The sequence below is a fragment of the Coturnix japonica genome, chromosome 3 (genome assembly GCF_054131305.1).
Source record: "Coturnix japonica strain WE chromosome 3, WE-NBRP24, whole genome shotgun sequence".
In the NCBI taxonomy this organism is placed as follows: Eukaryota; Metazoa; Chordata; class Aves; order Galliformes; family Phasianidae; genus Coturnix; species Coturnix japonica.
In genome coordinates this window covers 54,404,050-54,413,560 of record NC_140665.1, presented here as the reverse complement: position 1 = coordinate 54,413,560, position 9,511 = coordinate 54,404,050, and the positions used below count along the sequence as shown (strand labels likewise).

The 9,511-nt window shown below is 41.0% G+C and overlaps 1 long non-coding RNA gene across 1 annotated transcript; it reads left to right on the top strand.

Annotated features, from left to right (window-relative positions):
* Positions 1-2,424: 2,424 nt before the first annotated feature.
* Positions 2,425-9,310, top strand: LOC107311765 (uncharacterized). Its single transcript, XR_001554232.3, has 4 exons — positions 2,425-2,553; positions 4,148-4,201; positions 6,859-6,922; positions 9,201-9,310. It is a non-coding gene; the product is annotated as an uncharacterized LOC107311765 (long non-coding RNA).
* Positions 9,311-9,511: the final 201 nt, after the last annotated feature.

The following is a 9,511-nucleotide window of genomic DNA, read 5'->3' as shown; positions in this document are numbered from 1 at the left end:
TGTCAAATCTGTCTTTGGGTCACACATCTTTTTCCACTTTTCCCCATCCGCCACCACCATATAGATCTGTGTAGGGGCCACATTAAGCTACCAGCTCTTTCTCAAGCTCTTGTTTGGAAACATCAGCTCAGAGTGTGTGAGTACAGTGCAGACCTATCATTGGAGCCTCCATGAGGTGCTGTGCGCCATATCAGACCTGTTGCTCCAGCCACTGCTGCAATGAGCTGCATGAAGAAAGGCACTTCAGGCTGGCTGCCCAGGCTGCTCCTCAGCTGGTACACACTGTACTTGCCAAAAACTGCAGATGTTTCTCTCTCCTTCTTCAGGAGGAGCTGCATTGTAGGCCTTTGGCTATGGGATTGTTGTGACTTAGGGAAGAAAAAAATCAGCATTTTTGCATACTCAGGCTTCCACCATCTGATTGCTTTCCAAGCCTGTGTGCGCATGACAAGTGGTGCAGGGCAGGGAGACCTGGGGCACTGCAAATACAGTTACTTGCAGATCGTGTGACACCACCCAGCCATCAGAGAGATCAGCTTGGTTCATACACATTGATTTGCAGCTAATGGACCTTTACCATGAACTGCCAGAGAACAGAATGATGAAATTATCATAGAATCATAGAATGGTTTGGGTTGGATGGAACATTAAAAGCCACCAGTTCACCCCCCCCCCCAGGGTGTTCAGGGCGTCACCCAATGTGGTCTTGAGCAGCTCCAGGTTTGGGGCATCCACAGCTTCTCTGGGCAGCTGTGCCAGTGCCTCACAATCCTCCGAGTAAAGAATTTCTTATAACATCTAACCTAATTCTTTCCTCGCTTAGTTTAAAGCCATTCCTTCTCATCCTATCACTACCAGACCATGTAAAAAATTGGTCTCCCCCAATGTATAAACCCATTTCAAGTACTGGAATGCTTCAGTGAGGTCTCCCTGGTGTGGCGGGTTGTTAGAATTAGGGTAGCATAGTTAGGTTGTGGTTGGATTTCATGATCTTTAAGATCTTTTCCAACCTGAGCAATTCCATGATTCTGATTCTCTCTTCTGAGCCAAAGAAGCCCAGAGAACAGGATTAGTGATTAGCATCACTGTGGGTGTTGATTTGTGAGGTCAGCCATCTGTACTTGCATACACTTGCATACTGTGTGTGCACAGGTGTGCTGTTGGGGATGCACACTCAGCCAGGCTGTTGGCTGGACTTTGGGGGGATGCATGTGACAGCCTCACCTCTCTTGGGCTGCTAGACTTGGCAGCCCCAACCATACAACATGGTATTACCAGAGTGCTGGTAAGCACTCTGCTAACAGAAAGATGAAGATGCAACACCCTCAGTTGGAAGGGATCCACAAGAATCACCGAGTTCAGCTCCTGCATCTGCATAGAAGTAGATAAAACCAATAACAAATCTTTTAACAGTTCCCATTAGGTGAGGATTGATAGGCTGTGCTGTTTACACCCCTACTCCACTCCCTGCTGTTTCTGGGAAGGGTGTCAGCTACAGGTGTGCTCAAGGAGAGCAAGAAGGGGGCTGGCCAGGGTCAGGAAATGGAGGGACGATCCTTCAGGCTGCTGGGCCAGGCTGCCACAAGGTGGCAGAGGGCTCGGGCTTCGTAGGTCTGTCGTTTTTGTTTGGCTCGATTTGCCTTCCGACTGGGGCTGTCCCACGCTCAGCTACCCTGATTTGCCTGTTTTCTGCTTGGAAAGCTTAAACGAGGAGTTTAAAGAGGCTGCTTTCGTGATGAGCTTTAGCTTTAGCTTCTGTGGGATGGGCCACTTCAGCCGCTTAATGTTCGGAGGCGGCTGCCGCATGCAAACCTCGCAGGAGGCAGCAGAGTGTGCTGTTCAATAAGCAGTTATTATTAGTCTGGTTCTCTCCAAAAAAATCGAAGAGGAACACGTGGAAGAGGGACGATTTCTAGACTCTTTATGCTCGTTGAAAGGAGCCCTTTGCAAGTGCTGATGTGGGACCAGAAAAAGACATGAAGGGACATGGTCAGTGGGCATGCTGGTGATGGGCTCAAGGGTTGGACTAGATGATCTTAGTGGTCTTTTCCAGCCTTTATGATTCTATGATTATGTGATCAGTTAGCATTTTACAAGCCTTTGCACTTGGTCAGTCTGTTTCTCCTGCCTGGTTGTTTCAGCTGCAGTTGTTTAAAGGCTAACAGGTGGGTATATAGAGCAGACCCTCAGCACGACACCGGGAAGGTATCAGCTGCCTGCTACCAAGTCCAGGATTCAGTCCTTCAAAGTTCCTCCTCTCCTGCTATCTGGCTATGCAGGCAAGTGAAGCATGTTTTCTCATAGACCTCAGAGATAAACAAACAAAATGAATCCTTCGTGCCTGAGTTTGTGGCTTTTTTTTTTTTTCTTTTTTTTTTTTTTTTTTCCTTAGGAGACAAAAGAAGAGGAAAACCCAGCCACTAAAAGAAGATGAAAGCAGATCTTGTGTTGCACCTGATGGGGTAGCAGAGGAATTGAAGAGTTCCAGCTAAGGCCACTGAATTGAAATGAAAGAAGGAAAGCCAGAGAAAGGAAATTGCAAAAGTAAAACAGGTGGAAACTAATCTTGAATATATAAGTTTAACTCCCAGTATGGCAACTAATGTTAGTCTAACTAACTAACTAATTACTCTAACTGTGCGCACACATGGTAATTGGATGGGTGGCCAACTCAGGACTAAGCCTGTTTCAGAACATTAGGTGTGAACCTGTTTGTTCTGTCTTTTATGCCTTTCAATAATGCAAACATACAACAGTAACAATAACAAACACAGAGAAATCTATGTAGACATTCTCTTCTTCCTTACCCCTCAGTTTTTCCCACCTAAGCCAAAAAGTGTTACCCTTTAGAGGTATGCTCAGCTCGATATTTATCTTAAAAAATTTCCTATGCTGTCTATTTCTCTTCTCAACTTTCTGACCTGCTTTTCTTCATCCTGCTATCCTTGATGGTCCAAATCCTTTATTGCCAAGGGATGAGGTAGACTGATATAGCTCTATAAATGGATTCTTGCCACATTACACTGGCAGTTTATCCAGCCTGTCAAGTCTAAAAATGTGCCCAGGTTCACTATTTCAATTACAGTCTCCCCAGAGATGAACAATCTGGAAAAAGCTTCCAGCTTTACTGTGTGATGCCACAAATGTTCTTCAACATTTCAGCAGTTTTTATGGAATTCAAAACATATAGAAAACTTGCGATTTATAGAAATTTTCTGTATTCCCCAGAAATGACTCACAAGTTTTTGCACAGGTTTTGAACTAGTTTTTAAATCCTATTTCTTTAAATATCTTAAGAAAATTTCTGACAACAGGCTGTCATAGTATCTTGAAGTGACAAGTCAAAATGAAAAATGTACTACAAGACGTTCTCTTCCAGATCTGAGAGAATTCTTCTGTAAAACAATACGAACCCCTCAGAAGTGCTGTTTGTTTTGATGAAGTAGGCATTTTTAGTGCATTTTCTCTTGTACTGATAACCTACATTTGAAGTTGAAAGCCATTTCAGGCTTTCACATTATTCTTGCTCCTTTGTAAAGTTACATTCTTTACAGCACTGTGTCAAGCTGTAAGAGCTTTTTATTCTCTGATTCCTGGGCTAGGTATGGGAAGAAGTCATATAGCTTGAATTTTGTCAGTTTTTCTTTCAAGACACTAGAAAATTACAGTGAAAAATACTGTAATATTTCTTTAAAATCATGGTGAATGGAGAAGTGAAGTTATGATTTAGTAATGACAGTATACTGAGAAAATGTGTGTCCCAGCTTATAAAACTAAAAGACAGAGTGATATTTATTTATTTATTGCTGTGTTACTGTTTTATAAGGGAATTCTAAACCACCTGTAGTGAGGCTGCTTGGTAATTAATTAAGAAAAGAACCACACTCAGCTCCCAGCTGGTTTCTTGTTCAATGGAATGGAAAAAGCTGAAAGCATTTACAAGGTGGTATATATGTAACCCATGGGAGACATAAATAGGAAAGAAGATTATGGTCTCACAAAAAGCAATTTACTTTGCCAGTAACTCTCTGAATCTCAAGGATTATTTATAAAATCTCTTTGTGTTTTACAGTAAGTTTTCTGTCTCTCGTTGCTCGCTACAATGTCACAGTTAAGCTGTTAGTGAAATTCCACTGTATTGTCCTAGGTGAGATGTGATGTCCCAGATTCAATGCTACATGAGTCTGCTGCGCACAAAGTAGTAAGTACAAAAAGACATTTGCTTGACGTATTTATTTTTTCTTTAGTATGGCTTTGTTCAAAATGTTACTTGATATGAAATATTGCCAGGGGAGAGCTGAACATATCCATGTTCTGTGCTGGCCTCCTCTGCTACAAAGAGCAGCCCAAGACCTCAGCTGCCTTGAAGGTAAGAAGAGAGAATAATGCATGGCATCATGTAAGAAGCATATTCCAGGTAAAACCAGCAGTACGTAGGAAAGCTAGGAGAAAGAGGCAGTTATCTTTATCATCTCAGTAGGTACAACCTCTCTTTCAAAAAGGAACAAACAAACAAACAAAAGCTTTATAAAGTCAACTGGGATTTAAAATACAAAGAAAACTATGGAAATTGAATGGAAAATAGGTTCTACTGCTCGTTAGTAAGTTGAATAAGGTCAAAGCAACTCTCTCCCAGAAAGTGTGCTCTGCAAGCTAAGAACTGCTGCAGTACATATCTAGTTAGCTACATTTATGCTACCTACAACATAATAAAAGTTAATTTCAACAGTATGATCTGGGTCTGAACTTAATAATTAAATCATAATATAAATAATTTTATTCAAATTAAGGGGAAATAGCTTAATTCTGATAAGCCTGGGAGATGAAAGCTGTCATCTGTTCTAGCTAAAACAAGTCCTGCTTTGTCTCTCCTGGACTCTACCAGACAAGGGAGCAAGAAAGGAATCACACAATGATGTTATTCTGAGGAAGTGGTGATAAGGTAGTTGCTTCCATCTGCCCGACATGCCAGCCTTCCTCTTTCTGAAGTCATTCATTTACATTTTTCATGTTTCCTTTGCTTTTGGCTAAGAAGATGCATATTTAATTCAAAAGAGCCTCTTAAAAATCTCAACAGTACAATTTAAACCTCAGGACTTCTAAAAGGACACTTCAACAAGCATTTAATCAGCCACATCTACACCACTCCACAACCTTCCAAACTGTGCAATATACAAAGTACATTATAATGAAGATTTTGTTTCTAAGGCAAGTATTTATGCTGTACTGAACTTTTAATCTGCATATTAGAGCAACTATACTTGTTTTCACTGTTATGAAAACATGCTTTGTCTCTCTATGTTCAGGTGTCCTGCATTTTTAAAATTCATTTAATGTATACAATCCAACTGTATCATTTATTCAATTCAGAGCTCCTGTGATATATCTTACTCCTTCCTTATCAGTTGCATAGATGGCCAAGGAAATGTATGGGGCAGCCATGGAAAGCTCAGAGTCCACAGTCAGGTCTAGAGCTCCTCAGGATATCCAAGAGGCAAAGCCAAGAGCCTCTGAACTGCCCAGTGCACAGCCAGTACAGGTGTCACCAATGAACTGAGAAACACGAAGACACCATACTGCAGCAAGGACTTGAAACATATTTTACTGGAGGAAATGCTACTCATGGAACACTTGTTTAGGAAAAACGTTGAGCTCCCATGTATATTGCATGTATACCACAGCTGTGGTAGCCTTGAAAGTTTTCACAGGTAATCTTGAGAGTAGTCAGATTTAGCTTAGGTATGGGAAGCAGGAGTTTTGCAGAGTGACTGAAAAAGCTTTTCAATATTGAAATCTATGTGTATGACATAAACCAAGTGGGTAACAGGGAGAAGCACATCTGATTTATGCAGAATCTCTCAGATGGCAGTATGTGTAATTCTTGCCCAAAGATCTGGAAGAACTTGTGCTGAATTTTAGCGTGACATTTTTATTTTTATAAACAGGTGAAGATAAGTCATCCTAAAATGGCCTGCTTTCAAACTTGTCTTGTAAGTTACACTTTTCAGATACATTTAAATCACCTTATATTCACATAAAAACTTACAGTTGTCTTACAAACTGCAGCTTCTGTAGAAGTAAAAATTCAGTCTGGGGAAATACTCTACTTTTGCTAGTTCCGATGTACAAACATACACTATGTTCATACCTATGTCATGAGTGCACTAAGTATTGGGCTTGAGATTTGATGTCTGCTCCAATAAATAGCCAATTGTCTGTACAATACAGTTAAGAGGCAGGAAGAGAGGAAAGCAAGACAGGTGATCTGCATAACTAATTATTCTCTATGTTGGGCAGAGCAAAACCTTCAATTCTGAGTTTCCAAGTTGACTTACTAAACAGTCTGAGTTGGGAATAGAATCCACATATTTTTACAAGAAATAATAAAACAAAAATTGTCGTTATTTATAAATTTATCTTGCTTCATGAAGGTTAGTACTCCCCCTTACTTTGAAGAGCTTGGAGCCCAGGCTGTCCTCAGGGACATGTCAGACAATTGCTTCCAATATTTGTCCCTGACAGGAGAAGGCAGATGACCAAGGGGATGTTGTGGTAAGCAGGAACAGCAAACATGCAGGGTGGAGCAATGAGGGGCGAGTAGACAACAGGAGAAGAGGGAGTAAACAGAGATGTGGGAAAGTGCTAGGAAGAAGTTTTAAGAGAAATGAGAGAGAGAAATTGAAAGATTTATCAGAAGGCAAAAGATAGAGTACCATTCACCTCAGAAATCACATTGGCTTGTATTTGACTTAGATGTTCCGAGCAAAAATTTTAATCCACGTATTTCAGTCACATTTCACAATTTCTTCAGAGTTAGAAGTTTTCTTTCTTTCTTTTTTATTTTTAATTCGTTTCTAGATCCCAGGAGCTGGAGCCTTACAATCACCTTGAGTACCCAGTACCACAAGAGCTGATGACTCTGGTAGGTTAGTGACTATAGCGTGCTGCTCTACAACTTCCAACCATTTTCAGTTTCTCCATTTTACTTCTGGTCCATAGACCAGGGCTGTGACTGAAAGACTTACTTGCCTAAGGCACAGGTAGGTGGCATATGGGATGCTGGTTTTTATTTCTTTCCTTTTTTCTTAAGTATCTACAAGCAATGTATTCCCGCAGCCCCAAACAGTCACCAATATCTAAATGCTTTAAAAAGTTTTGATCCTTGGCATGCTAAGGCAAGCAGAGCAGATGGCTGGCTGCACATCCCCAGAGTTTCAGGTCAAGATCTCCATCCCTTCAGCCCTGAAGGCTCAATGCCAAAAAGACAGCCATGAATAGAGAGTTAAAAATTGTGCTTGAGGATAGTTTTTGCTGGTTAGTTGACTAGTGTACATGTGCCCATAAAATGATGAGCCCATTCCTGAATATGTTATGAATAGTAGCAACTTGACTAAAATAACTTAGCACAGCAGCTTTAGAAAGCATGGAGGTCAGTGAGCCTTTCTCTGTGATCAGTGGTTCTCTCAGCCCTCTTTCCACCTCTTGGTTGTTGAGTCTGAGTTTTTGGGGACAGACAGTCTGTCCACACAGGGTTAACATGCAGGCAACTGGGGGCACCTATACCACGAGCAGTTTGCAGGTGATGAGGAAAAGGAAAACTTACAGCTGCACCCAACCTTTGGCCAGCCTGTGTGTGCTCAGTATGACTGTAGTGGTCTTTTATGGGGGTGCTGATACTCTTGGGGGTTCCTGCAGCACAGGGATGAAGGAAGCAGCCCAGCAGTCCCTGTTACAGCTGTGATTTTTGACTCCCCACTTCTCTACTGAAAATCTCAGGATTAGCTTCCACTCTCTCTCATGGATCTATCAAAAATCTTCTATGAGAGGCACAGAGCAGAAGTGGAAATTCTTAAACATGCTAGAAGCAGTAATTGGTCTATAAATAGTCCAATTCTGCATGAAGGGAGGAAAGAAGAGAATGGGGCCAGTGTTTTCACTGGGTTTTATTTATTAAATTTGTGCCCCTTCAGCATCTGGGGTAATACAGTCACACTGTCCCTCCATTTAACCAGTCAGGCTGATTTGCTAAGCAAGACCTCCCCAAGTGGCATGTACAAAGGCCAGCAGAAGTGTACACCCAATGCTCTGCAGCTGGCATGTGTGCAGATCTACACACACTCAGCTTAGAGGTTACCACACTCCAGGCACCAGTGGGTGGATGTGGGCTTGTGCAATGGAACTGGAGAGGAGATGCTATACCCTGAGGGTCAAAGGAGTTAAGTAAACTCCAGATGCTCCCTTCTCAGTATTCCTGAATCATGGTTTCATGATAAACAGTCAAAATCTGAAGTGGTTGTTTGAACTGCATGCTCATTAAATGGAAGCTCCATAATGAAAAAATAATTAATATTAAAATGAAACAAAGAGAATTAAATAGTATAAATAGGATAGGTAGATAGACAAACAGCTAGACAGCATACAGGTGATAGGCAGCTTGCCCATTATATGGTGAATCTGATTCAAGAAGGTAGGGAATTTCAGCTGCTGTTTCAGAATGTAACTTCCAGCCCAGTACATTATTTTTATGTTTAGTTTCACACTAGAAACCCATAATGCATTTCTTCACACAGGAAAATTTTGGCAAAAATTTTCAAGGAAAATTAACTCATTGATCTCCTGGTATGCACTCAATATCCTTGAGTGGCATATTTGGAAATCATTTACTAACTTTTAACTATTATGAAAGCTATGGGTAACTATACTATTCAAGAGTATGTGCTTTAGTATAGGATGATGCTGAAAGTAAACCACCAAAATCTGTGCCTAAGAGCTTTTTCACATGCAGTATGACCTGCTGGCTGTTTGCACCACCTGTTTTTACTTCAGTGGCATGGAGCTAACGTGTAGCATTCTACACCTTTATCTTTGCTTTGAGCTTTGGTCAGTTTTAGACTTTCAGCATTTATTTATTTTCTTAAGTTTTTTTGATAATGTAATGTTCTTTTATTTGTTTTAGATCTTTTATCAGCAAGTATCCCAGAACTGTATCACCAGTCTCTATTTTTATCTACCTGTGAAGTAAAATTTTCTGTTCCTCAAGGAATTATAGAACAGTTGTAGGTTAAGTAAAAATGAATATTTAGTGTATAAGGCAGGTCTTGCTGATAACACTGGCAGCTAATTCTCACAGGCATGCTTTACATCATCTCATGGCATACTCAATGGCAACAACAAATACCCATTTGTTCACTTGTTTTTAGGACAGATACCCATGGAAAGGAAATTCCCTCAGACAAGAAATGGCACCAAATCAGAGAACAGCCAAGTGAATGGAAAGTAACCCTGGATCTGCTTTATCTTAATTACAAACCAAGTCTACATAGGACTCATGTTAGTAGTCCAAAGGAAGCAGCAGCTGTGCAATAGTGATGAAGAGAGTCCCCAGGATGTGGTGGGAGTTGTTCTTTTGCTCCAAGTGCAGATTGCAACATCAGGAGGATTTAGTGGGCCCTATGAGCCTGTCTTCATAGATGATTTTAAACTCTCTTTATGCATACATTTCATAATGAGA